Below are 27,632 nucleotides of genomic sequence, written 5' to 3'. Positions count from 1 at the left end.
GTGTTGTTCCTGGAGTAAGGAGGACGTGAGTTCAAATCTGACATCAGACACTTAATAATTGCCTAGCTGTGTGACCTTGGGCAAGTCACTTTACCCCATTGCCTTAAATAAAAAAATGAAAAAATAAAAAAAAATAAAAATAGATTGATAGGGACAGCTAGGTGGTGTAGTGGATAAAGCACTGGCCCTGGAGTCAGGAGTACCTGGGTTCAAATCCGGCCTCAGACACTTAATAATTACCTAGCTGTGTGGCCTTGGGCAAGCCACTTAACCCCGATTGCCTTGCAAAAACCTAAAAACAAATAGATTGATAAAGGTAAAAGTTCATAAAATGTCTTATTTATAATTATAGATTTAGAGTTGGGAGACAGAGGTATGCTGGCAAAAGTTTAGCAACCTGCTCCCTAGGTGAAAAATAAATAGATGACCCACTTTTAAATTTTATCTGCATTATTAAGATTTTCTCCACCAGTTTCTTATATCTAAGCAATCAACAAAACAATGAATTCAGCCTTGATTTATAGCATTTAATGATTTTTGAGATGCAAAAGCATAATTTTCAAGTAAAAATTTAAGAATTAACTTTCAATAGTACAACCTGGCTAGGCATCCTTTGGTTAAGTCCAATCTCTTTATTTTACAGATGAGATAAATGGAATCTAGAAAAGTGAAGTCATTTCCCCAAGATCACAAAGAACAGAATCTTGATTCTCTAATTGTAAATCCAGAGGTTCTTTCCCTTAGGAAGAATGATATAGAGAAGCTAGGTGACTGGCCCTCATTTACACATCACACATCACTGACTTGTATTTCCCATCTGTTACTTAGCCACTGAGACGCCATGCTGTCTCCTAAAATTAGAGTGTAATTATAAATAACTGATTAGTTTAGCAGTACATGCATCTATAATGCCTATATTATGTGATGTGAAAAATTGAAATTGAAATAGTATAGTGGCATAATAGGCAAAGTATATTGGGAGAAAACAATGGTGAATGTGTACATTGGGTGTATGCATATTAGAACTGGAACTGAGACTTGACAATATAAACTATTATCTAGGGCACAGGATTCAGAGGAAGCAAACACTGAACACTTTAATTTGACCTGGGATAGCCTGGCTATTGGATGTCCTGTCAAGAATTCCCTATATTTAACCTACTCCACATTCAATCAGTTTGGTCAATTAATAGTCATTCCATCCATTTCCTAATCCTCCACTACACATGTATTCCTACCTTTTCACCTTTCTCTTTGGAAACTGTATCAAATTACTCCTACCATTTCTTCAAGAAAAATCAATCAATATACTGCCTTTTGTTTGCATTCGTCATCCCTAGACAAAAACATACTTCCTTGACCCTCACATCCATGTATATGTTATCTCCCTTTATTAGAATGCAGTCCTAGTACTCTATCCACTGAGCCACCAGCTACCTCACACAGCATTAGAAAAAGTTAACTTTCTATTTGGTTCTTTGGAATGAAAGGATATAGGAGAGATAGAAAGGAACTGGTCTATAAACATTTCTTGAATGCCTGCTGTGTGGAGATAATGTGGGAGGTAAAGAAGATGAAGGTATGATCTCTTTCATCAGGGAGATGGTGAGTTAGATCATAATATAAAACAACTGTAAAAGGCCAAATAAATGAGATGGACAATTGATACTATGAGTTCAGAGGAGAAGCATTCCACTGGGTTAGAATAGACTGGGAAGGACTCTCTGAGGACCTGGGACTTGAGCTAGAATATGGATAGGATGCATCTAGGTGGGGGGGGCAGTTATGTGAATTTGGACTACTTACTTTGTCTTATTTGTCTTATCTTTAAAATATTTTATCTGCCTGTAGACAGGAGGGTGGGCCAGATTTTTGAGGCCCTTCCTAGCTTGAGGGCTATGATTCCATTAGTAGTATCAGAGGATATTGGAATGGGATGATGGAAAGAAAATATAAGAGAGAGAACTACCATAGGTTGGGTGTGAATTTGAGATTTCCTAGACTAAAACTGTGGAACTGGGAGGGGCAGAGTCCTTTAATGTTTGCTAAATCAGCTCTTATTTTAGTCTCCTTTCCCCTGTTCAGGATGCATCTGCTGGTAATCGTGGTCAGAACCCCACCTTGGTGACTGCCCTAACGTGTGAACCAAGGAGAGTTGGCAAACCACATAGGGCAGCAGGATTAATTTATTTCAGTAAGCTGGCGGGGGAAGAAGACTGAGACGCCCAGGGTAGGCAGGAATGTAGTGTGGGAAATGACTCTCCAGATGAGGGGACAGCCTGTTCCTAGCACTGTCTATGTGATTCCAGGCAATGGAAATGGGTCTTATTGTGGGGCATCTGAGGTCGGTGATGGGATGTAGAAGGGGGAGCCCACATCTGAGCATCAGAGATTCTTTCTAGGAGAGTAGAAAGGACACTACCATGGAAACGCTCACTCTCAAACTGTAGGAATAGAAAGTTTCATTTGCTGAGTCCTGGGGTAGACAGAGCAGTACACTTGGAAGCAAGAGAGTCTGGTTTTTAATCCTAGTTCAGACATTTATAAAATAATGTGATCCAAACAAGTCATTTCATTTTTCTGACTCTGTTTTTATTTTTTAATCTATAAAATGAGAAGGGAAAAAGAAAGCTTGACATTATCATGTCAAGTAACTAGCACAGTCAAATAGCAATCAGACCCAATAGGCCCTAGTTCAAGTCCTGTCTCAAATACTTAAGAGAAGTGTGGAAATAGGCAAGTTATTTATTCTCATTTAGTCTGAGTTTCCTTATCAATTTAATAGGGATCAAAATAACAACGTATCTCCCTGGGATTTTAGGAGGATCAAATGAGATGTGGTAGGTGGCACAGTGGATAGAGTGCTGGACCTGGAGTCAGGAAGACAGGAGTTCAAATTTGACCTCTGAGATTTACCAGCTCTGTGATCCTGGGCAAGTCACTTAACCAGTGTGTCTGTTTTCTAACCTGTAAAATGGGAATTGCACTTTCTGTAATTTGTTGTTGTAATGATCAAATGAGATGTAAAATATATATGTAAATATATGTAAAAAATTAGTACATTGACTGGCACATAGAAAGCATTATATATCTGTTATTATTACTGTTCTTATTATTATCTAATGTACTGGCCAACCTTAAATCACTTTTAAAATGTTAGTATCATTATCCTCCTTACCAACTTGTAACAAACTTTAAAATGCTATATAAATGAGAGCTATTATTGGCAATCAATCAACAACATCTAGTGAGCTCTTTCTAAGTTTCGTCCTTTACAAAGTATTATTGGAAATATTGAAGTTATTTAAAGGATGGTTTCTGTCCTTTTATAATCTATCTGGGTAGATGAAACACCCCTGAAAAAAATTAGAAAACAGGACAAGATAAAATATAATCAAACACTTGATCATAACATCCAGACTATAGATGGTGTGGGAATACAGAGCCAGGAAATATCCAGGGCTGAAATAATCATGCAAGTTTATAGGAGAGGTGTGTCCTGGAAAAAAAGAAGGGGAAGCAGGAAAAAGAGAAGAAAAAAGAAGAGGGTGAGAAAGAGGAGGAGAAGATGAAGGAGAAGGAGGAAATAAAGGAATAAGAAAAAGAGAAGGAGAGAAAGAAGAAATTGGAAGAGGAGAAGAAGGAAGAAGAGGTAGAAAAGTTAGAGAAGGAAGAAGAAGAGAAGGATGAAGAGAAGGAAGAGAAGGAGAAGGAAGATATTTCAATAAATCAAATATACCAGAAGAGTACTATTGGGGTGGTGCTTACCTTTAATCCCTGCTACAGAGGGATTGGCAATTAGGTATCTGCAGTAGGTTCAATACCATTATGGAGCATTCCTGGGAATAGGCAATCATCAGACTCTAGAAAGGGGTGAAACTTTGGAGACCAGATTGGAGCTCCTAAGCCGCAAAGTACTGGAATCTGACTTATGAGTGGTTGCTGCATTTCCAGCCCAGGCTAGAAAGAGAGGAAAAAGAAAGAAAGAATGAAGAAAAGAAAGAAAGAAAGAAAGAAAGAGGAAGGAAGAAATAATGGTAAGGAAGGAAGAAAAAGGAAAGAATGAAAATAGGAGAAAAAGAAATAACAAAAGAAAGATCTTTAAATAAGGAGAAAAAAGAAAAAAGAAAGAAGATAAGGAGGAAGAAAGAAAGGAAAAGAAAAAAGAAAACAAAAGATTCAGGAAGCATGAACAAGATATTTCGTTGCTACCTTGTTAAATTTAATATTCATTTTTAAAAAGTTATATATGACAAATTTGTTATAATAATATTAGATGATACTTATATAGGTCTTAAAGGTTTATAAATTACCTTACAAATTTTATGTCATTTGATTTGATCCTCACAATAATCTTCTGAGGTAGGTGCTACTATTATGCCTATTTCACTGATTAGGAAGCAAGACAAGAGAGAATAACTTGATCAATCATAATCCCAAAATTAATCAAATGTACAGGGTAGGATTCAAACACCAGTTTATACCCCTCTACAAGTCTAATACTGGAGTATATGTCACCAGTGATACCAAACTCAAATAGAAACAGGGCCCACTATCTTGTACCATAAGGAACCCTGTGAACATATTAACCCAGAAAATTGTATATTAACATCATCCATATTCTATTCTATTTTTATTTATTTTATTACATGTTTCTCCATTTCATTTTACTCCAGGTAGAACTACACACAGAAGTGTCATGGGTCTCATGACAGGGGCCATGGGTCATGATGGGTCACATGGGTCACATCTTGCCAGGTACACCAGGTGCCAAATAGCTGTTTCCACTTCATATATAATCCTCTTTTTTTATTCTTCTTTATATAAAGGAAATATGTTTGTTAAAGATTAAGTTCATAATAAAAAGAAAATATGAGAAAATTTAAAAGAAGGAAAATAGAGGGGGGGAAAGACTTATTTCCAAGACACTGTATGCCCATGAACAAAGATTCAGAGGTCAGAAATATCATGGTCTGAGTTTGAGTGGTGGAGGGACCAATAAGAAAGGTGATCATACTTCACTGGAGAGTTCATTTGGTAAAGCAGTAAATCCAGGTTTAGTAGCACCACACTTGAAAGAAAGAGGTAGAAAGATAATAGTTGAAAACTTCAGGGACCTAGAGTCATAGCAGGGACTCAAGTTTATATTCTTAAAAATCATTTTTCAAATGTTTTAGGTCAGAGGATTAAATGAACCTTTCTTAAAAGGATAAGTAATGTTTATCTAAAACCAAGAGTAAACATCTGTAACGGAGATAAGAAAGAAACTTTTCTGGTGAGTTGGGTTTGAGAAGCAGCAAAGGAGGAAAGACAGAGAGCTGGGCCAGCTAGTTTGTGGATCAGTAAGGGGCTGAACCAAGGTACTGGAGTTGTGATAGCCATTGTCACATAAAGGGAAAGAAGCAGAAGGACAAGAATGAGGACAGGTGGATGATAGCATAATTGCTTCAACTAAAGATCACAGTTAGCAAGGTTGCTAAGGAGAGAGAAAAGGATCCAGATTAGGAGGGAGAATAGAGGAGATGATAAGAACAATGGTCACTGAGGAAGAGCAGTCAAGAAATTAGGAGAAAAAAAACCAGGCAGAGTTTTATATATATATAATATATAGATATATAGATATAGATATAGATATAGATAGATTAGATATATATAGATATAGATATAGATATACCAGGCATAGTTTTATATATATACATATATATATGTATATATATATATTTGAACAATCAGAAGGCTGTATCCTTAGTAGGCAGGATCTTCAATATTCTTCAAAGAAGTCTCTTCTTCCAACTCAAGATGTGTTTAGAGTCAGTTCCTTGGGGGCATAGGGATTTTTATTAATGGTTTCATTTATTCAGGAGAAACACCCCTACCCACTCCATATTTTGGTGTTTTATCAGTTGTGCTAAAAGACCTCCACAAAGCTTTGGAATCCTCCCCTTCAAAGCCTTGGGTGCTATCTTTTTTTTTTTTAAAGGAAGATTTTTTTTTTATTTTGAGTTTTACAATTTTTCCCCTATTCTTGCTTCCCTTCCCCCACCCCCTACAGAAGGTAGTCTGTTAGTCTTTATATTGTTTCCATGGTATACATTGATCTCAGTTGAATGTGATGAGAGACAAATCATATCATTAAGACAGAAAAATAAAGTATAAGAGACTGCAAAATTACCTAATAAGATAACAGTTTTTTTTTTCTAAATAGTCTTTGGTCTTTGTTCAAACTCCACAATTCTTTCTCTGGATACAGATGGTATTCTCCATTGCAGATAACCTAAAATTTGTCCCTGATTGTTGCACTGATGGAATAAGCGTGTCCATCAAGGTTGATCATCACCCCCATGTTGTTGTTAGGGTGTACAATGTTCTTCTGGTTCTGCTCATCTTGCTCAGCATCAATTCATGCAAATATTTCCATGCTTCCTTGGGTGCTATCTTGATGGGATTTGGAAATGATAAGGATGATATTGATCTTGAAGCCTTGACTGCAGAAACAGAGAGAGTTGATGCTGCCAAAGAATAAGGTTCTTATTCAGAAGTCAAAAGGTAAAAAGAAAAAGGATAAGAAGAAACAAGCTTTTGATGAGGATGATATCCTGAAAGAAGTTGAAGAGTTGTCTTTAGAAGCACAAGGAGTCAAAACTGACTGAGACTACTGCAGTAAAATCAGCAGAATACAATGAATAAGAATTCAGGACTTCAAAACAAGAAAGAAAAAAGAAAGGGCAGAAGGGTAAAAGATACTTTAGCTGATGATAGTGAAGAAGCAGAGGGAAGAAGTCAAAATCTAAAAAGACCTCCAAAACAAAAATAGAACCCCTTTCCAAAAGTAAAGTTGATAATTTTTATGAAATTTCTAAGAAGGAAAAAGGAAAAAGTCAGAAATCAAATAAAAAAAGCAGAGGGTTCCAAAGAGGATGAAGAGAGCATTAAAAAGGATAAAGCAGGGACTAGCACAGATTCATTAGGTGGTAGTGGTGATGACTCCAATGACTTTTCTCAATCTAAAAAAGCACAAGAAAAGAATCAGAAAGACAAACCAGATCTTCATATTGAAAGTGGGAATAAAGATGATAATTCTTCTTTCAAAATAAAATCAGTGGCACAAAAGAATGCAGAAAAAAGAGCAAGAGCAAAAAAAGGTGAGGTGTAGAAAAGGCAAACTTGTGAAAATTGAAAGAAAAAGAAGTTGAAGTTGGCAAAAAGGAGTAAACCATGCAGAAAGAAACTCAGAAGAAATCAGAGGAAGATACTTCAAAATCTCTTGTTCCTGCACCAGCTACTGTCTCAGATGAAAAGGGAGATACTCTCACAACTGCAGAAGCTGATGACAATGAAAGTGAGAAAAAGAAGAAAGATAAGAAAAAAGAAGGGAGAAAGGAGGAGAAAGAGAAGAAAAAAGATCCAAGCAAAGTCACTGTTAAAACTATGCAGGAAATTCTTGCTAAGCTTAAAGAAGAAAACAGAAGAGAAGAGGAAAAACACATTTTATGACTTGAAGAGTTAGAAGTCAAGCATAAGGAAGAGGAATGATTAGACAAAGAAAGAAGCAAAACAAAAAAATAAGAAAGAAAAGAACACTTGAAAAAGGAAGGCAAACTTTTAATGAAATCCCAGAGGAAAGCCAGACTAGAGCTGAGGCTACCCCATTTAAAGATTCTTTGCCAAAAAAGAGGCCAATATATAAAGATAAAAAAGAGGAAATAACCTCATCCACAGCAAGAAAACAAAGATGAAACAATAGAAGTGAATTATCCAGCAGAAGTTATATACAAGCTATTTCAGAAGTAGAAGAGTCTCTGCCTTTTGTCAAAAAGAAGAGGAAGAAAAAAAGTGAAGATACTGGCTTGGATGAATGGGAAACAATGGCTAGTGATGAGGTAAGAGAAAAATAAAGAAGTACTGTTCACATTGAAATAAAAGAAAACCCAGAACAAAGAAAAAGAAGATGAAGAAGAAGAAGAAGAAGAAGAAGAAAAGGAAGAGAGTGAAGATGATGAAGATGAAGGATAAAGTGATGGCGATGATGAAGGAGATCATCAATAGATAAAAAAGCAAAATGAAGAACAGAATATGACTCAAGTGATGATCCAACTAAAGAAGAGTGTGGCTAGATAAAGCAAAATGGAGAATTGAGAAACAAAGACTTGAAAATAGCAAATATGTACATACAGAAAAACTAAGAGTCCCTGTTATCTGTGTACCAGGACATACAACTATAGGAAAGACTAAAATTGTAGAAAGCTCCATCATACTCATGTACAAGATGGTGAAGCAGGTGGTATTACTCAGCAAATTGGCACCACTATTGTTTCTCTTGAAGCTATTAATGAATAGACAAAGATGGTGAAGAATTTTGACAGAGAGAATATAAAGATTTCTGGAATCCTTTTAATTGATATATCAGGTCATGAGTTTTTCAATAATTTTAGGTTCAGAGGCAACTCTCTTTGTGACAATTCCATTTTAGTTGTTGGTATTATGCATGTTTTGGAGCCACAGACAATTGAATCTATCAACCTACTGAAATCTAAAAGGTGATTGCAGCACTCAATAAGATTGATTGATTGTATGATTGGAAAAAAGAACCTGGATTCAGATTGGTGACATCTTTAAAGAAACCAAAGATGAGTTTGAGGAACAGGCCAAGGCCATCATTGTGGAGTTTACATAGCAGAGTATGAATGCTTCTTGTTCTATGAGAATAAAGATCCTCATACTTTTGATTCCTTGGTACCTGACCTGCTTCAACTCATAGAGGAAATGGCATGGCAAGTCTGATAGTGCTTTTTGTTGAATTAACTCAGACCCTGCTGAGCAAGAGACTGGCCCAGTATGAAGAACTGAGGACTCAGATTATGGAGGCACCACAATAGATGTAATATCGATAAATGGGCATCTAAAGGAAGGAGATACAATTATTTTACTTAGAGTGGGTGGTCTCATTGTAACCCAGATTAGAAGTCTTCCGTTACCTCCTTCCATGAAAAAACTAAGAGTTAAGAACCAATATGAAAAACAAAAAGTAGAAGTTGCTCAAGTTGTAAAGATTCTTGGAAAAGACCGGGAGAAAACATTAGCTGGTTTACCGTTCCTAGTGATTTTTTTAATAAAGAGGTTGAAATTTTTCTTAAAGATGAGTTGATTCATGAATTAAAGCAAACTCTAATGCCATCAAATTAAAAGAAAAAGGTGTCTATGTTCAGGCATCCACATTGGGTTCTTTAGAGGCATTACTTGAGTTTTTGAAAACTTCAGAAGTACCATATGCTGGAATTGGCATAAGTCCTGTTCATAAAAAAAGATATTATGAAAGCTTCAGTGATGTTGGAATATGATCCTCTATGCGGTAATTTGGGTTTTTGATGTGAGGATTGAACATGATGCTCAGGAAATGGTTGATAGTTTAAGAATATTACGAATATTTAGTGCAGAAATTATTTACCATTTTTTGATGCCTTTACAAGATATAGGCAAGACTATTAGAAACAGAAGCGATAAGAATTCAAGCAATATGCAGTATTTCCCTGTGAAATGAAAATATTCTCTCAATTTATTTTCAGTTTACAAGATTCAATAGTGATGGGTTTAATTGTTGAAGCAGGTCAAGTGAAACAAGGCAAATCCATTGTGTGTTCCTAGTAAAAGTTTTGTTGAGATTGGAATAGTTACAAATATTGTAGTAAACCATAAGAAAATGGATATTGCAAAAAAGGGCTAAGAAGTCTGTGTCAGGATAGAATCTATTCCTGGAGAATCTCCCAAAATATATGGAAGACATTTTAAAATTACAGATATTCTTGTTTATCTATATCAGTCAACAATCCATTGACACATTGAAGGATTGGTTCAGAAATGTAAGGAACAGCTAGGTGGCACAGTGGATAGAGCACCAGCCCTGAAGTCATTAGGACTTGAGTTCAAATGTGACCTCAGACACTTTAATAATTACCTAGCTGTGTGACCTTGGGAAAGTCATTTAACCCCACTGCCTTGCAAAAACAAAAAAGAAATGAAATGCAGAAGAGTGACTAACAACTTATTGTGGAGCTGAAGAAAATATTTGAATTTTGAATATTTGAATAATTTTCCCACACTGGGCAGGAAAAGTAGTTAACTTACAATTCTGTTGTATCATCAGCAAGAAAACCAAACAAAAGAAAAAACAATTGAAACAATGTATTGGACTTCAATGGACTTAAGTTTGGAAGGAAAAAATAAGTGGATAAAAATGATTTCCATAAGAAATCAAGAAAGATACACTGGTTTGACAGTGGTCAATTTACATGTCCCTACAGTTCCAAAGTGCCTGTTCACATGTCCCACTACCTTTCCCTTTCCCTTCTTTATTGGCTGCTGTATTAAGGTTTGTCCCATCCCAAGTCTGAATTTTTATTACAGAACTAAAGCTCTTTCAATTTGATACTGATTAAATCAGTACTGCAGTATTTGATTAACCAAATTTCTGCAGACTTTGTGAATCTTGGACTTTTTTGATCTAAGAAATGCTTCTTTTATTTATGCATTTTTCAGTGCTCTGCTTTGTGCCTATAGGATTTTTTTTTTAGATTTTTCAAGGCAATGGGGTTAAGTGGCTTGCCCAAGGACACACAGCTAGGTAATTATTAAATGTCTGAGGTCAGATTTGAATCTAGGTACTCCTGACTCCAAGGCCAGTGCTCTATTCACTGTGCCACCTAGCTTCCCCTAGGATTTTTTTTTAAATAGAAAATTGGGTAATATGATATTTCTGTATTTGCTTTGTGTGAAACCATGATGTAAAGCATAGCTGGCTGCCATTTCTTTCTTGTACAGTCCATGGAAGTCAACATAAATTGTGTGATCATTACAATACAGAGCCACAAATGAAGGGAATGGACATTGACTGTCAAAAAAAAAAAAGAAATTTCAGAAATGTTCCCATAAGATCAGGAGTGAAGCAAAGGTGTCAATTATCATCAATAGTATTCAATATTGTACTAGAAATGCTAGCAATAGCAATAAAACAAGAAAGAGAAATTGAAGGGAAAAAATAAGCAATGAGGAAACAAAACGATTACTCTTTGTGGATGACAGAGAAACCAGGGAATCAATTAAAAAACTAGTTGAAACAATTAACAACTTCAGCAAAGTTTCAGAATATAAAATTAATTCACATAAAGTATTAGCATTCTTATTAATTATCAGCAGAAAGAGATATTATGCTAAAATGATTTCAAATACTTGGGAATGTACATGCCAAAATAAGCCTAAGGACTATCTGAACAAATTTCAAAACACTTTTTTTAGGAAGATTTTATTTATTTTGAATTTTACAATTTTCCCCCATTCTTGCTTCCCTCCCCCCACCACCACAGAAGGCAGTCTGTAAGTCTTTACATTGTTTCCATGGTATACATTGATCTCAGTTGAATGTGATGAGAGAGAAATCATATCCTTAAGGAAGGAAAATAAAGTATAAGAGATAGCAAAATTACATAAGAAGATAATGGTGTATTGTTTTTTTTCTAAATTGAAGGTAATAGTCTTTGGTTTTTGTTCAAACTCCACAGTTCTTTCTCTGAATACAGATGGTATTCTCCATTGCAGATAACCCAAAATTGTCCCTGATTGTTTCACTGATGGAATGAGTGAGTCCATCAAAGTTGATCATCACCCCCATGTTGCTGTTAGGATGACAATGTTTTTCTGGTGCTGCTCATCTCACTCAGCATCAGTTCATGTAAACCCCTCTAGGGTTCCCTGAATTCCCAACCCTCCTGGTTTCTAATAGAACAATAGTGTTCCATGACATACATATACCCCAGTTTGTTAAGCCATTCCCCAACTGAAGGACATTCACTTAATTTCCAATTCTTTTTGTACAAGTGATGCTTTTACCCTTTTTCATAATCTCTTCAGAGTATAGACTCAGAGTGGTATTGCTGGATCAAAGAGTATGCATATTTTTTTTGCAAAGCAAATGAAGTTAAGTGGCTTGCCCAAGGCCACACAGCTAGGTAATTATTAAGTGTCTGAGGCTGGATTTGAACTCAGGGACTCCTGACACCAAGGTCGGTGCTCTATCCACTTCTCCACCTAGCTGCCACAGGATGTACATTTTTGTTGCCCTTTGGGTGTAATTCCAAATTGCTCTCCAGAAAAATTGGATGAGTCCACAGCTCCACCAACAGTGTATTAGATTTCCCACATCCCTTTCAACATTGATCATTATCCTTTTTGGTCATATTGGCCAGTCTGAGAGGTGTGAGGTGGTACCTCAGAGAAACTTTAATTTGCATTTCTCTAATAAGTAATGATTTAGAGCAATTTTTCATATGACTATGGATCGCTTTCAAAACACTTTTCACACAAATAAAGATAAATCTAAATGACTGGAGAAATATGAATTGCTTCCAGATAGCCTAAGTCAATATAATAAAAATGACAATTCTCTCTAAATTAATTTACTTATTCAAGGCACTGAATTAAGTATTAAATTACCAAAGAATTATTTTATAGAACCAGAAAAAATAATTTAAAAAATTCACCTGAAAGAACAAATGATTAACAATATCAAAAGAATCAATGAAGAAAATGTGAAGAAAGGGAGCCTAGTGGTACTAAATTTCAAACTACTTTACAAAGTAGTAATCATCGAAATGATCTCATATTGGCCAAGGAACAGAATGATGGATCCACAGTGGATTAGATACGCAATATTTAGTTATAAATGAGTACTATCTAGTGTTTGATAAGCTCAAAGACCTAAATTTTGGGATAAGAACTCCCCATTCAACAAAAATTTCTGGGAAAACAAGAAATCAGTGTGACAGAAACTAGGTATAGATACAATATCTCACAACACTTACCAAGATGAGATCAAAATAGGTAAATGATTTAGACATGAAAGGTAATATCATAAGCAAATTAAAAGAGCATAGAAAAGATACCTGTCATATTAATAAATAAGAGAAGAGTTTATAATAAAACAAGAGATAGAGATGATCACAGGAGGTGAAATGGATAATTTTGATTACATGAAATTTAAATTTTTTTACACAAACAAAATGAATGCAACCAAAATTAAAAAGGAAGCAGGAAACTGAGGGGTGGGGAATTTTATAGCTAAGTTCTCTGAGAAATAATTTCTTAAATATAATGGGAACTGAACTAAATTTGTAAAAAATTAGAGACATTTTCCAAATGCTAAATTGTCAAAAGATATGAACTGACTGTTTTTAGAAGAGGAAATCAAAGCCATCAATCAGCACATGAAAAAATGCTCTAAATTAATGTTGATTAGAGAAATGTAAGTTGAAATAATTCTGAGATAACTCCTTACACCTATCAGATTGGCTAACATGACAGAAAAGAAAAATGATAAATGCTGAAGAGGATGTGGAAATATAGGGAAACAAATGTACTGTTGGAGTTACGAACTGCTCTAATCATTTTGGAAACCAATTTGAAACTATATCTCCTCTCTATGTATGTATCTTTTGACCCAGCAATACCACTACTAGATCTGTCTCTAAAAGAGATCAAAGTAAAGAGAAAGGATCTATCTTTAAAAAATAATTATGGGAGAACTTTTTATGGTGACAAATAATTAGAAACTGAGGGGAAGCCTATCCATTGGGGAATGACTGAACAAGTTGTGGTTTATAATTGTAATGTAATATTACTGTGCTTTAAAAATAATTATTATGATGGTTTTAGAAAAATTTGGAAAGAGTTATCATGAGCAAAAAGTGAAGCAAACAGAACCACGAAAATATTGTACATAGTAACAATGTTGTAGAGACTAACTATGAAAGACTTAGGTACTCAGATCAGTATCAAATCTAAGAATGTTTCAAAGAACCCACCATGGAATATGTTGTTCACCTCCAGAGAGAGAACTGATGAACTATTTAAAAAACATTTTATTTATGGTAATGGAGTTAAGTGACCTGCCCAAGGTCACACAGGTAGGCAATTATTGAGTGTCTGAGGCAGGATTTGAACTCGAGTATTACTGACTCCAGGGGCTGGTGCTCTGTCCACTGCATCAACTATTTGCCCCCCACCCATGAACTCTTAATAAAAATAGAAGCATACTTTTTAGACTTTCTTTACTTTTTCTTGCTTTTTCTTGTTGCTTTATGTTATTTGCCCCCTCAACGGGTTGGGGAAGGTGGAAGGGAGGGTAAGAATTTGGAACTCAAAATTTTTAAAAGTGAATGCTAAAAGTAAAGTAGGAATGTTTACTAAAAATAAACAACAAAAGAGTTAAAGTTGAAAATGAACAACAAAAGAAATAAAGAAAAATTGACCCATAGTGTTTAATTATCACTGGTAGAATGATGTGATGCTTTGTTCTTCATTCTCAAAGATCATGACATGAGGGAGGTGATGCCATGGGAGGTACATGAATTGGATTTTGGTGAGGGGAATGCTAAATTACCAGTCTCACTTTTTCCTCCAAAGCCACCTGGATCCAGGGGGCAGATATGAATCAGGACGACTGAAGATGTCCCTGGATAGGAGGCAATCAGGGTTAAATGACTTACCTAGGGTCACACAACTAGTAAGTGTCAAGTGTCTGAGACTAAATTCAAACTGCCATCCTCCTGACTCCAAGACCAGTGCTCTATCCACTGCACCATCTAGCTGTCCACCACTGGAAGAATATTTAGCATTACACACACTCAATGCACCATCTTTTCTTCTGAGACAAAGACTGTGGGTTCCACCATTAGGCAGCTGGAATCAATATTCATCATTGCATTTGATTTGAGTTCTTTTGTTGTTTAGTGTTAACTTCATTTATATTATTGAAATCATGGTTTATATTGTTCTCCTGGTTTTTCTTTATTTATGCAAATTTTTCTTTTTTAAACTTTTCTTATTTTCTCCATTAACAAACATTAATTTTCTCTTTTCCCCCCTCTCCTCCAATTGGAAAAAACAAAAACAAAACCCTTGTCACAAGCATATACCAGTTTTTCCATGTCTCTCTGAATTTCTCATATTTGCTATTACTTATGGTGAGATAATCTATCTTATTCAGTTGTTTCAGGAGTGTCTGACTCTCCATGACCCTATTTGGGGTTTTCTTGGCAAAGATACTGGAGTAGTTTGCCACTTACTTCTCCAATTCATTTTTACAGATGAGGAAACCTGGGACAACCAGGGTTAAGTGACTTGTCCAGGGTCACACGACTAGTAAGTATCTGAGGCCAGATTTACACTCAGGAAGATGATCCTTTCTGACTCAGGCATGTTCTATCTATTGTGCCATTTAGCTGTCCCTGAAATCCCAGAGATAAAAGAAACATGATAAGGAGGGGATTAGAACCCATGCATGAAGAACATAATAGATTAGGAGTTCATTGTCTTAACAACTAGATCACCTAGTATCTGAGGCCAGATTTGAACTCAAGAAGATGATCCTTCCTGACTTCAGGACTGGCACTCAAATTTACTGCTCCACCTGCTTGCCTCATATATTCCATAGCAAGCATCAATCATGATCTGTTTAGCATTGTCTAATTGATGGGCACACATGTGATTTGCAGGTTCTTGATGTTGCCAAAAATACTATTATGAATATTTTGATAGTTGTATCATTGACCTCTTTGGAGTACACTTAATAATAGACTTTTTGAATTAAATAGTGTGATTAGTTTAGCTACTTTTCTCATATAATTTCAAGATTTCCAGAATGGTGGCACCATTTGCCTCTCTACCAAAAGTGTGTTAGCTACACACAGTAAATCTTACATAGTTCCCTGGCATTAATGTACTAGGTCAAAGAAAAGGTTATCATATTATAAAGCTGGGTCCATGATGTCATAAAGTATGAGTTTGTTAATGTCATCACTTTTTACATATGAGGTAGCAGAGAAGGAAAGGGTTACTTGATTCTTAGTAGTGCTTGCCCACTTAGGACTCTAAGACAAGACAGCACGATGTGGATTATTGAGAAAGGTGACTGGGAGGAATTTTGAATCTTCCCAGGAAGGAATGGCCAGAGATGCTACATCCTCTTTGTCAGAAATAGTGTTAAGTAAGCAGAGGAGGAGCCCTGGGTACTGACCAGAGTGAGGAAGGAAATTAAAACTGCCAGGTCCTCCCCAGCCACACACACAAACCCTGAGCCAAACAGGTCATAATGAAAAGTTGAAGTTAGTCTGGGTGTGAGAAAGTGGAAGAGAACATGGTAGATCTTGGCAAGAAATTATTCTCCTGATCTAAGGAGAACTTTCTTGACGCCACCAGGGTCAGAGGGTAGAAATGAATGCTCCTAAAGGAAGAGGGAGGCTTCCTGATGCTCTTGAGCACCTAGTTATAAGATCAGCTGAAGAATTAACTTTGCTTGGTTATCTCTAGTCTGTGAGCTGATTTAATCCTATAACCATAGTGGCTGGGGATTTCTTTACTGGGTTGGGCAATAGGAAAAGTCCCTATGAATCTTTAGATAGAAATGTGATTCTGTCCACATGGATGGGAGCTCTTAGCCTTGGTGCTTTCTGGGAAGGGATAAGTTTTGACAAAGTTGTGAATAGAGCAAAGCTATTCTCATCATCCCTTTCAAAACTCCTTTCCCCTCTCTGAGTACTATCTCATCCTCACATTGCCCCCATCTACCATGTTCAGCATTCTCCTGGTAGCTCTTGAATGATCAGAGGTCCCCACGCAAGTTGGTTCCCTACTCCTTGCCTGTACTTTCATTTCCCTCACCTGGGAAATAAGAAAGTTAGTCTCAGAGGTTCTTAACTTTTTTTGTATGTGTCATTGACCGTTTTGGCATTCTGATAAAGCCTATAGACCCTTAACAGACCAATATATAAAATAACATGTAAAACATATATATATACCTATATAATACATGTAAAATAAGTACATAGAGTTGCAAAGGAAAACAATTATATTGAAATTAAGATGTAAACTTTTTCCCCACCCAAGTTCATATACTCCCCTAAAATCTCCATTGAAAGGGGTCCATAGATCCAAGGCTAAGAACTCCTTGGCTGGTTGATCTCTGAAGTCCTTTTCAATTATAATATATCATGAGTTTAGTAATCTCCCAGTGTATTCTTCATTCCTCCCCACCTTCCTTGTCATCTATTGTGATGATGGGAGGAAGTGGAGGCCATACTGAGTACTGGATCGATGAGGTACTGCCCAAGTCAGGTCAGTTGATATCTAACCCTTCAAAGACAGCCTTCAAGCAGTCATAGTGGGTGATAGAATTCAAAGACAAGTTGGACAGCTTCTCCACTCCTCTCTGCTTGTTACTCAGGCATCATAACTTAATTTCTTTTGCATTACAAGTTTTTTGCTTCCAGAGTCTGTTGCAAAAATGTAAATGTCCCTGGGAGATGTTGGTTCATATTAGCTACCAGTTAGTCAATAAATATATAAGTAGCTACCATAGGCTCTCAATAAATTCATAGTCTAATGGGAAAAATAACCTGAAAACAATTCTGTACAAACAAGGTAAATTCTTTACAAGCCAAGGTAAATTGGTAACAATTTCAGAGGGAAGACTGTGATATTAAATAGAACCAAGAAAAAATTCCTCATAGAAAATAAGATTTTACCTGGAACCTGAAGGTCTGAGAGGGAGAAGAAGAGGGGGAAAAGTTCCAGGCATGGGAGGGGCAGTTAGTGAACATTCCAGGAGGCAGGACATGAAGTGTCTCTGAGAATAATAACAGCAAGGGGACTGGTACTACTGTTTCTCAGAAGAAATTGAATCAACAAGACTAAGCAACAGTTATCAACTAAGGCTTCAGTTAAAAAGCCAATTGAGACAATTCCTTGAGGAAGTCTGGATATGTGTGGTAGGGGCAGTTTCAGAAAGGAGGGCACTGATAGCAGTGGGGTGATGAGAAACCCCAAAGCTACTTATTTCACAGTTTGTCTGAGAGCTGGCTTCATGAACTGGTGGGCCTATGATTAGAACCACACTTTTTAGTAGTCTCACCTCTTGTTTGAAGTGTTCACCCAAAATTTTCAGAAGAACTTTCTTATTTCCTCTTTCCCACCTCAAATACTGTCTCAGAACATCCTTCTCTGATTCTAATTCTCCTATGAATAGAGGCAAGCAATTAGAACAAGCTCAATGTTCTAGAATGAGAAAATAAGAGGCAAAGAGAGATGTTATGATTACCCAGATCTCTGGCAAAGCAGTTTCATATAAAAACATGTATAACCCTTACTTCAGAGATTTACATGACACAGAGTCCAGGTACACTTTTGAAACCATTCTTTCTCTTGGCTTTTAGCCACCCACTTCCAACTTAAGAAACATAGAAAAATGTATTATTAATGTATTATCCCTGGTATTCTGAGACCCAATGCTCATTTGCAAACATACTGTTCATATTACTGAGGAATGTCTGATTGAAAGGAAGGAAACCAAACAGAAATTTTAGAATAAGAAAGCATTCCTTCAAAAATCTGCATTAATACTTGAAGACTTGTACCATCCTAAGTATAAAAGTTCCTTTGATAGAGGCCCACTCACAAATCTAAGCCTAAGGCTTCCTGTGCTCAGAGGGGTGATCTAATTGTTAAATACCATCTCCCAAGTATAAGATGAAGGCAAAACCATCTTCTGGAACTTCTCCCCTTGGGTCATTATTATTTTCTTACAGGTGCTTGTTCTTCCTACTGTCTTTGCATGTCAGCTCTTCCTGATTAACAATTGCCCCCAAATCATCATGCATATCTTTTAAGGAAGACATTTTCTTTGCCTCCATTATTCAAATTTGAAAGAGCCAAATATCCCAGAATTTGCTATTTATATATGCTTCGTGGTTCATCAATGCCCCAAAAGTTCATCACCTAGTGGGGATTCTCTGGTTAGATTGAGTTTATTTTCCAGATTTCAGATACTACTGAAATAAGACTTAAACCCTTTTTATTTTGGTAGAGCCTAACAGAGTTTAGCCACCTTTGATGTGTGACTACAATTATCCACATAATATTTGAGTTCTTTCATTTCCAATAGCATTGTAGCTAGTAAGTTCATGATTTGCCTGACTGATCATTTCATTTTTTAAAAGCTGAAGGAACCAAAAAGGGGAATTCTACTCTAGATCTGATGCTGAATACCAAAGAGGAACTGATTACTGTGGTGGAAATAATGGTAAGCATAAGGGAAGTGACTTCTCCACCTCAGAAGTTGTGAAAATGAAAAAGAGGAAATCTAGGTCTAGATTCACACGTACCTTAGATTTTTTGAAAGCATATTTAGAAAGATTCAGAAGAAGAATAATAGCTAAGAATTTTACAAATATCCCATTTGATCAACCAGATGTCAGGAAAGTGAGACAGGAATTTTGGAGTAGTAATTTAGCCTGGATTTTGCAGCTAGCATAGATAGTGTTCTGAGGAGCAAAGCATGAACTTTAGGAGTGATATTCAGGACTCTGAACATCATAGCATAGCAGAATGACTCACAAAAATCATACAAGAACAGGGCATGAAACTTGGTGAGACCAAAGATATTTGAACCTATTCTCCCAGAAATTGAAATGGTGGAGTACTTGGAGATATTGGGGAAATTTTGCTCTGTTCTTGCTATATCTTTGAAATCAACATCCCTTTGTGGGGAGGGGAAGGGAGCTTATTCCAAGATTTTTAAAGTGCTTTCTGATGGTAAGGTAGCGCATTATTAGTATTCCTACTTTGCAGTTGAGGAAACCAAGGCAGACAGAAGTTAAAAGACTCGCTAATGTGAACTGGAGTACTAGTCACTAACAACAGGGAGCTGGGGAGGAGGAAAACATAGTGGGGGCTTGAGCTGATGGCAGGAGAGAAGAGATGCCCTGACCCCTCAGGGTTACCCCCTGGAACCCTGAGGGGAAATGGGGTTGACTTGGTCTATTCTAGGATTGCTAATTGTTCACCTGTGCTCAGTGAAAGAAACTCAGAGACAGAGAGATTCGAACTTCAATCTCAGGCCAGTCTCTGCTAACACAAACACTCAATGTTAAATTCAAGAAGTTGCCATTCTTTTAGGGGGAGCAGGAAGGTAGAGGAGGAGATTCCCTCCTACTTGTCTGATGCAACTCTGAGAGCAAGAATCTGGGCAAAAAGGGGGAAAAAAGAACCTAAGAGGACAGTGACTGTTGCAAAGGATCATCTTCTCACTGGAAGCAGCAGTGGAATTTGGCAATCACTTGGATGTCTGAGCAACCTTTGAAGGATTGCACTGCTCATAGGAGGAAGGGACTAGCCTAAAGAAGCCTAAAATTGCTTCCCCAATCCTGGCCTGTTTCCAAACTTTGTCTTGCCAAAAAGATTATTTTATAGAGAACTTACACAGGGCAAGTGCTCACGTGGAGAGAGAGGGGTTAGGTCTCTCTTAAGAATTTTGGAACTGATTGAGCAATATGGATCTCTCAGCGAGACATGCTCTCATCAGATCAGAGAGGGTGCTGCACTCTATGAACAAAGTGGAATTGAAGTGGCTCAAAGGAAATGTGAGATGCTCAAGGTAAGAGAATCTACCCAAGGTGTTCAAATGGACTATTTGTGCCCGACCTGTGGTAGAACATTCCAACTTCAAATTGGATCTGATTGGTCACAGTCTAACTCTAACATAGCAGCGTCATTGACTGTTTTTCATGGTTTTGTACTTAATTCTCTTAGCATCCATTTCAGAGAAGGTGAAGGAAATGGCACATATGGAAACCAACCAGAAACTTCTATTTTACATATGCTCTAGCAAAGACCACAAGAAGGAATAGACCAAGGGGCATAGCTAGCTTCAGGAGATGTCCTGTCCAGAAGATGGAACAGGACTTCCCTGATTATCTCATTATACATAGAAAATTACAGAGAAAATATTTGCAACATAATTTCTGAGGGGAGAGAACTAGGATCTGGGGAAATCAAAAGAGGCTCCTTGGAAGAGGCAGCATTTGAGTTAAGCCTTGAAGGAAGTTAAGGAGTCTATGAGGCAATGATGAAGAAGACATCTAATGACACAGAGGGAAAAGCAATGACTTTTAGAATTTCTGCTATTTTGTATATATGTGTACTATGGTATGTCATTCATTCAACTTATCTAGCAGCTAACTGATACAGTGAAATGAATTCTGGGTTTGGAGTCAGGTAGACCTGAGTTCAAATCTGGCCTCAGACACTTGCTAACTGTGTGACTCTGGGCAAGTCATTTAATCTCTGCCTGCCTCAGTTTCCTCAACTGTAAAGTAGGAATAATAATAATAATGTCTTACCTCACAGCCAAAAAAGTACTTAAAATGCTTGGAATAAGTCCCTTTCCCTCCTCACAGACCCCCTGAAACCTTAGTTTTTTCATATGCAAAATGAGTTTGAACTAGCTGATCTTGAGATTCCTTTTAGCTCTATACCTATAATGCCATGAATATATTCCTTGTTCAAAGGAGCAGAAACAGGAGTTAGACTCTTATAACACCCTATTATTATTATTCTAAGTTCTATGAAGGTAAGAAACCTATTGTCTTCATTCTTTGTTTATTCTCCAAGAATTAACACAATATTGGAGGTTGTTGAATTTACCATACAACACCCATAATAGTTTATTATCTTTTCATCTTCCTAACTACACTGGAAATTCCTTAATGTTATATACCTGGGGTAGCATTCTAAATACAGCAGACACTCAAACCTTCCTAATTGATTGGATGTAATCTGATTTTCTAGTCTTCATACACTAGTGTGTGAATCCCCAATTAGTTTGGAAAAAAAACGGTAAAACCTCTTGGTACACTCACAGATTGCTAGGTGCATTGAGAAATGGAGTCACCTAACCAGATAGCAATGTGGTCATAGACAATAAGGTTTCTGAAACTGGGTATTCCCTTTAACCTAGTAATCCAACTACTGGAAATAAACCTCAATGGAATTCACTGAAGATGACTTAAAATAAGAAAATAACTATTTGTTTTAAAATATTTGTAGTTTTCTTGAATTGTAATAGTAAAAACCTGGAAATAATCTCAATGGCTAACAGTCAAAGGAATGAGTAAACAGACTGTGATGCATCAGTGTAATGGAGTTCTAAACTGCCATAAAGATGACAAACATGAGGAAAATGCAGATATGTGGAAAGCTTTTTGGGAAATTATATGAAATGGGACAAAGAGTAAGAGTATACACATTGACTACAGTCATGTTTTTCAAAGTGTATTTTACATGGATAGAACATAGCATAATTAACTTGGAGTCAGAAGGCTTAGATTTTAGTTCCATTTGACAAGAGGCTCATTAGATAGAATACTGAACCTAGGATCAGGAAGACCTGAGTTCAAATCCAATCTCAGACATTTTGTAGTTGTGTGACCCTGGGTAAGAAACAATCATTGTTTGCCTTAATCTGATGGAGAAGAAAATGACAAACTACTCCAATATCTTTGTCAAGAAAATCCATGGACAGACACTGGTCCCAGGTCTGAAAAAGTCAGACACAATATCCAAACTTTCTAATTGGGCTAAAAACTGCCATTTGGTCAGTCAGACTGTTTAAAAACTCTGGCAACTAGTCCATGATATGAACCAACTTTATATATTAATAATAATAAAATCCACGTGGGATGTGAGAGGTCTATGAATTATATCTCCCTTGGATAATCAGCTTTACTATAATCAAGGTGTACGTAAAGATTTTTTTTCAATGTTTTAGGTATGGTGTTAGTACTTGATAAATGATCACACTACTGTGGTTATTACTAGGCCTCTAATCCTTGACTAAGTGACAGAATTAGATTAAATGATTCCTTAATGGTTCTAGCTCTAATGTCAAGGACAACTCAGAAAAATATGAAGAGGTTTACTTTGGGGTTTTAGCACCTTGCCTTTTCTGAATTCATTTGCTCTCTTTGTCTTTCTCACATCTTCTGTGTCCTTATGCCTCTATCAAATAACTATTTGCTAGAAAATATCAAAACCTCCATCAAAACCTCCTCTTGAGAAAGGATTGGATAAATCATAGACACTGAGGTATCAGTGACTGATAGGGTTTAATGTCTTAATTCTTAGGGTATATTTTCAGAATCGAAAGAAGTTTGTCTTGGATCCAAAGAATAATGCCTCTAATGGTACAAGTTGAAATAGTTATTGAGCTGGTTAGGTAGGTATTTGGAGAGAAGGAGGCTTATTTTTCTTAACCTCTACAACAAGATGGTGATCTCTCATTCTGTTATGCATAAACTGACCCTGATTGATATGAATAATTATAACTCAAACTTACATAATTTTGTGTGCAATGTCTATGCAAAATGAGGATGGGAGTTATATTTGTCTGCTGCTGTGGTATAGTGGAATGAGTGATGTTCTTTAGTCAGAGAACATTAGTTCAAATTCTGCTTCTGATGCATCACCTGTGTGACTTTGAGTATATCACTTAACTTTCCTGAATTTCAGTTCCTTCATTTGTAAAAAGAAGGGACTGAAAAGGTGGCCTCTGAAATTACCTCCTTATCTCTCAAATTATTCATAAGAATGTTGAAGTGGGCTTGGTTGAGATATTTAGTTCTGGTTAAAATTTGTCTTCTCCCTTGTGTGTTCTACTTCACAAAGGGAATGATTTTAGAGAAGTATGAAAAAGCTAATGTGAGCTGATTTTAGGTGAAGTAAGTAGAGCTAGGGAAAAATAAACAAAAATATGTTAATAAATATATTTTGCTTATAATATATAATAAATAAAATTATGTAAAAGGATAGAACAACAACAACAAAAAGAAGAGGAGATGGAAAAAATGCTCCTGTCTCCCCTTTTTTTTCAGGGATGGGAGACTACAGATGTCTAACATTATGTATATTATATGTAGGAACTATTGTTCCTACTTTCAGGTTTCTTTCTAAAATTTTAAAAAAAATTTATTCATTTTGAAGTTAAATACAAAGAGACAAAGTAAATGAATACTGTATTATATCACAGCTTAAAGAGGATTCAATATTAAACCATAAATTTCCATTTCATAGTTTACTTTTTTGAAAAACTGTAATATATAATAGATATTTTGAAAACTATCCTCCTTTTCTGTGCTTCCTTCCAATTTTTCTTTTTTTTCTCTGTTCTGCACTTTTTTTCTTCCTCTCTCCCCAACCCACTCTAGAGAAAACTGATTTCTCTCTCTGTGCCTCTGTCTCTGTCAGTCCTCTCCTCTCCTCTCTTCTCTCTCTCTCTCTTCACTTTATACACACACACACACAAATATATATATATATATATATATATATATATATGTATATAAAATCATGTTATACATACTTATTTTTATCAGTTCTTTCTTTGGATGTGACTAACATTTCTTTGCATAGGTCCTTTGTAAATGAGTATTTATAATACTCAGTGACTTAGTCATTTAAAGTTGTTCTTAGAACAATGTTGCTGTTACCATATAAAAAGTTCTCTTAGTTATAATCATTTCACCCTTTATTATTCCATGCAAGTCATGTTTCTAAAATCTATCATTTCATCATTTCCTATAGAACAATAATTCCTACAGTTTTAAACTTGATTACCACCTTCTTTAATGGTGGATTTTTTTGGGGCTTCTTGAAGTGGGTAACAGTAAGAGAAAGAGAGCATAGTATAGGAAGGAGAAAGGAAATATACATTTTTATAGTGCCTATATATGGTAGCAGGTGTGATGCTTTTGTCATAGCATCACCTCCCAGAAGAACTGGACTTCTTTGAGAATGAAGGGCAAACAGCAATAAGCAACAAATGGATGTTGCCTCAGTCAAACTGAGACTTGTTAAAGGCCTTAGTTTAAAAAGACCAAGGTCTCCTATTGCATTTGAGGCCATCTCAATCATCCTGATCCATTTTTGACTACTGAATTCAGATGGTTCTAGAGGAGAAAGTGAGGCTAGTGACTTAGCACAGCATCTCCTCCCTTACTTAAATCCAATTAATTAGCATGTCATGGTATCACCTCCCGGATGTCATAATCTTAGAGAATGAAGGACAGGGGCGGCTAGGTGGCGTAGTGGATAAAGCACTGGCCTTGGAGTTAGGAGTACCTGGGTTCAAATCTGGTCTCAGACACTTACTAATTACCTAGCTGTGTGGCCTTGGGCAAGCCACTTAACCCCATTTGCCTTGCAAAAAAAAAAAAAAAAGAGAATGAAGGACAAATAGTAAGTGATTTTTTACAATTATGATCTCATTTGAGATAGAGTGGATAGAGTGATGGCTTTGAACTTAGAAAGTCTTCTATTTATTATCTCTGATATTATTAGTTGTTTATAATGAAGTCACTTAAACTCTGTAAGATTATAAGTGAGAGGGGTGGCTAGATGGTGCAGTGGATAGAGCACTGGCCCTGGAGTCAGGAGTACCTGAGTTCAAATCCAGCCTCAGACACTTAATAATTACCTAGCTGTGTGGCCTTGGGAAAGCCACTTAACCTCATTGCCTTTCAAAAACTAAAAAAAAAAAAAAAAAAAGATTATACGTGTGAGCCATAAGTGTCTTAACTGCACTAAGACTTTTTTTGGATGTCCTGTATTACTATCAATAATAATAATGACTCAATAGTATTACTATTAATAATATAATTACTATTAATAACATATGCTACTATTAATAATATGGTAATTAATAATTTGGCATCCTCTTTAGGGTCATTTCATTACCTGGGCTTTGGGACTTGCAGGTTGGGGTCCCATAGAACAGCAACTAGTTCTTGTTTCTAAGGTTTCTAGCTGCTCAGAGGTTTGTTCTTCTAATACATTTCTCATGCTTATTCCCCAAGAATAATTAAACAATAAACTTCAATTAGTTTTTGGAACAGTTCCACAACAACTGAGAAGATTCCATAACAACAGTTGTTACAAAACCTTTTTCTCAAAGTCAAGGGAACACATTCACATAAATCTACTGATTTGCTTTAAGTCAAAACTAAAATCCCTTTTTCTACAGGAAATCTTTCCCAAGTCCTCTTAATTCTGATGCTTTTCCTCTTTTAAATATTGCCTAATTGTCCTGTTTATGGCTTGATTTATACATATCTCTTTGCTGGTTGTCTCCTCTATAAGATTGTAAGTTCTTTGAGGACAGGGATTGTTTTTTGCTTCTTTTTGTATCATTAGCACTTAGTACAATGACACGTGTTGTTGTTCAGTTGTTCAATCACATCTGATTCTTTGTAACCCCATATGAAATTTTCTTGGCAAAGATAATGTAGTCATTTACCATGTTCTTCAAGGATTAAGGCAAACAAAGGTTAAGTGACTTGCCCAGAGTCGCATAGCTAGTGAGAGTCTGATGTTACATTTGAATTCAGGACTTCCTGACTCCATGCTCAGTGTTTGATTCACTGAGCCAGCTAGTTGCCCCTGCAATGGCACATAAGGGGTATTCAATAAATGATTATCAACTAACTGACTGAAATGCATAAAAAGTCCATGGAGAAAATGTGGACCTAATTTAGAGAATAATAAAAGTATGGTACATGTAAGAGAACATATGTGGTCAAAGGGTGTACAATTGTACCCTGGAAATCCCTTTTTTTCCTTTATGGAGTCCTCAAGAAGTTCATGATGATATGTGGCATTGATAATATATTGTCTTCACCTATTAGATGTAGAACACATCACACATAACACCTATACCTGGCCTATAGTAGGTGCTTAATTCTTTTTTTTTTTTTGCAAGGCAATGGGGTTAAGTGGCTTGCCCAAGGTCACACAGCTAGATAGTTATTAAGTGTCAGAGCTGTTTTTGAACTCAGGTCCTCCTGACTTCAGGGCCAGTGCTCTATCCACTGAGCCACCTAGCTGCCCCTTAATTCTTGTTCGTTTTGTTATAGTGTCACTTTGTTGTTATGCTGGGCCCTCCTGCTCTGCTACTGCTGCAACTGGACTCTTGTCAGGGATGGGGAAGACATCACTTGTCACTCTGCAAGCTCTTCAGAACTTGAAATGCTCATAGAACCACTACTGGGACACTTTTAGCTCCCAGCTACTCATTTCAAGGTCTGGTCACTTAATTAGGGAAGAAATACCAAAAAAAGGACAGTTGGCCACATACTCAGAACCAACATTATTGAGATGGGAGTCAGGGCAGACCTTTCTTGATTTGGGTCTAGAGAGGTAACTCAAATTAATCTTGCTACAAAAGAAAAGGAGCAACACAGGGGCATGCTGTTCCTTTCATATACATTCTAGTTGAGCAACCCAGGAGTCAACATTTCTTCTGGTTCTGAACTCAATTAAAGAGCATTCCATTATCATACAATGAAAGGCTCTCCTCCAAGCTGCCACATGGTTGCTTAGCCTGGAACAAGGCAGGGAATATTTGTGCCTGTTTCACCCTCATATGCTAGTCCATCCCCCATTACAATAATAATAATAATAATTGACATTCATGTACATTTTTTCAATTTTCAAGGTGCTTTCCATATAGCTACCCTGGGAGGAATTATTATTATTGTTATTGTTATTTATCTCCATGATATTGATGAGAAAAAGTGAGTCACAAAGAAATGAAGTGGCTTGCTCAGGGTTATTGTTAGAACGGAAATATGGGTCTTCTGCTTCTAAGAACAGCATTCATTACACTATACCAAAACCTACAATATTAAAATTAGGTCATACCCTTTGCCAACATCATGTAATATTTGTTTATCTATCCCATACTATTGCTCTTTTCTCTA

General features: G+C 36.4%; 1 protein-coding gene and 1 pseudogene across 1 annotated transcript in view; both read left to right on the top strand.

Moving 5' to 3' along the window:
- Positions 1-1,555: 1,555 nt before the first annotated feature.
- On the top strand, positions 1,556-10,074 carry LOC141522746 (eukaryotic translation initiation factor 5B-like; annotated as a pseudogene).
- Positions 10,075-20,383: 10,309 nt separating this feature from the next.
- DAPK2 (death associated protein kinase 2) overlaps positions 20,384-27,632 on the top strand; it is a 194,549-nt gene continuing 187,300 nt past the window's right edge. Inside the window, exon 1 of the mRNA XM_074234365.1 lies at positions 20,384-20,476. The gene's annotated coding sequence lies outside the window, so the exon portion shown is untranslated. The remainder of the gene's footprint in view (positions 20,477-27,632) is intronic.

The sequence above is a fragment of the Macrotis lagotis genome, chromosome 4, assembly GCF_037893015.1.
Source record: "Macrotis lagotis isolate mMagLag1 chromosome 4, bilby.v1.9.chrom.fasta, whole genome shotgun sequence".
Classification (NCBI taxonomy): Eukaryota; Metazoa; Chordata; class Mammalia; order Peramelemorphia; family Peramelidae; genus Macrotis; species Macrotis lagotis.
Note: the sequence above shows the minus strand (reverse complement) of the source record. Positions and strands in the feature narration are given on the sequence as shown.